The following is a 2282-nucleotide window of genomic DNA, read 5'->3' on the forward strand; positions in this document are numbered from 1 at the left end:
CGGCCGCACCCGGAACCGCCGCGCGAGGGGGGCGCGAGCGCGGGGCTCCCGCAGCGCAGGCCGAGGCAGCGCCTCAGCGGGAGCATGTACCCGTACCTCGTACGGCTTCCACTGAGGGCCCCTTCGCCATCGTCATTGCCCTCCTTTGGACTCTCTAATAGCTCCATGCCTTTCTTACATTGGTGGCACCCAGAGCTGCCCCTAGCGCTTGATGTGAGGCCGCCCCAGCTCAGAGCAGAGCGGGACAATCCCCTCCCTTACCCGGCTGGCAGTGCTGTGCCCGATGCCCCCCAGGACAGGGCTGGCCCTCCTGGCTGCCAGGGCACTGCTCAGATTCAGCTTGCAAAACGGGGAGCAGCGTTTCATCCTTCCCGAGTCAGAGGGGGTCAGGGATGGCAGGGAACTCTGGAGAGCAACCAGTCCTGTCCCGTGCCAGAGCAGGGCTGGTGCCTCTCCCTTATTGCCTGTGGTTGCATTTAATGGGTTTCAACACCAATTTTCTTCTTCTAATCTTTTAATCTCTCAGTAACACTTCCCTTCTTGTCTAACTTCTTAAGAGGTGTCTGGGATGTGTGATCACTGGCCCTTTCTACCCAGAGTCACCGAGCTGGGATGATCACATTTTTCACTTTCTTTTTTGACAGCTGGTGCAAGATGGTACAGCTTTTGGGCACATCTATGCATCCTTTCTTTTTCCTCAGTTTTGTTTTGTTTTGTTTTGTTTTTTTTTTTTTCAGGGAGGCAATAATGTATATCCACTCTCTTTTCCTTATGTTGTATTTGGAAGCATCTTTGCACACACATTTTCCAAACTAGCCTCCCATTTAACACAGGCAGCCTCATAAATGCACACACTGACTTTCCCAGGAGAAATGCTCCCAGCTTTTCCCAAGCACGCTGAGGAAGCACTGCTGCCAGGGTGTCCCTTCTGTGGGCAGCCTGGCAGGTGTGTGTCTGTCTGAGCTCTCCTGGCCACTTCCAGCTGCTGCCTCCTTGATCCCCTTGTGTGATCCCCACACACTGCTGAGGGGATCTGGACCTTGCAAGAGCTGTGACATGGGGACAGAAAAAGTCATTCACCCTACTGGGTGTACATGGGCATACATTTGCTCTACTGGGTGCTGCACCTCCTCAAGTGAGTGATGTTTTCAAAACAGGGAAATAATTAGGAAGCTGTTGGACTCTTCCTGTTATTACTCCCTCAGGGAAATTGAGTTGGGTATGTTCAGAGACACTGCTTATGTACTTGAGAAAGGGCTGGCTGGGGCAGGTATATTTTTCTTATTTTTCTATGGATAAGTGAGATTTAGCCCAGTAGTCAGGGTCGAGATGAAAGACAAGGACAGTTATGCCTAGACCTCTTTTTCCCCCTTTGGACATACTTTTCTGCAGCAGCCTGTCACAGCTGAAACAAATCTAGACCTCACTTGAACTCTGATTCTTGAGAGACATTGATAAAATGCCTTCAAAAGACATCATGGGACCTGAAATGCTTAATGTTGCTAATGATCCTGGACTTGGCAGAGACATCAGGGCACAGGACACAATTCCCTGTCCCTCACCTTCCTTAGGCAGTAAATTACTCATTGCTTTCTATGTGAGTGCTAGTAGAGCTCCCTTTTTATCTCCTCCTCCCTTGCTCTTCCTTCCTTTGCTCCAGATATCAGTGTCCTTTTTTTTTTTTTTTTTCAGATAGTCTAACTGCTTACATAATCTAATTAAATTTATAAGTTGTTCTCTGCTGGTTTTCACCTTCAAGACTACTGCTGCTATTTCAGACCTCAAGAAGGGGCTTCTGCCCAAAAGCTTATCCTGTTTTTTTCTCAGTGGCAGCTGGCCTGATAAAAGATAGCCCCTCTTTTTACAAACCACAGTAGAAAAAGAGCAACTTACATCTTTAGCAGTGTGTTGAGTGACAGGGGAACATTTGGCTCCTTCTATGTAGTGTAATATGCAGCTAAAAACATCCAGTTAGTAGGTGTGCTTCAATTTGGTTTTATTTTTGAGACTGTTCTAGAAAATGGATATTTCTGCAGTAGTCCGGAAGCCTCTTACAAATTCATCAGTTGACTCAATTTGCTGAAGTCAGGCTCGAAAGCCTTTAGCACAGTGTGAAGGTAGATGGACCTTCAGGTTTATTTGCATTGCCTGTAGGTCTGTATTAAGATTTGCAGGTGTAAAATGTGAGATGTCATTGTAAAATGTGTCTGTTAAATGGGTCAAGGCTCCTGTGTGAGCACCAGTTTGATGTGGAGTTAAGTTAAATCAGTATCAAGCTGAAG

The sequence above is a fragment of the Parus major genome, chromosome 1 (assembly GCF_001522545.3).
Source record: "Parus major isolate Abel chromosome 1, Parus_major1.1, whole genome shotgun sequence".
NCBI lineage: Eukaryota > Metazoa > Chordata > Aves > Passeriformes > Paridae > Parus > Parus major.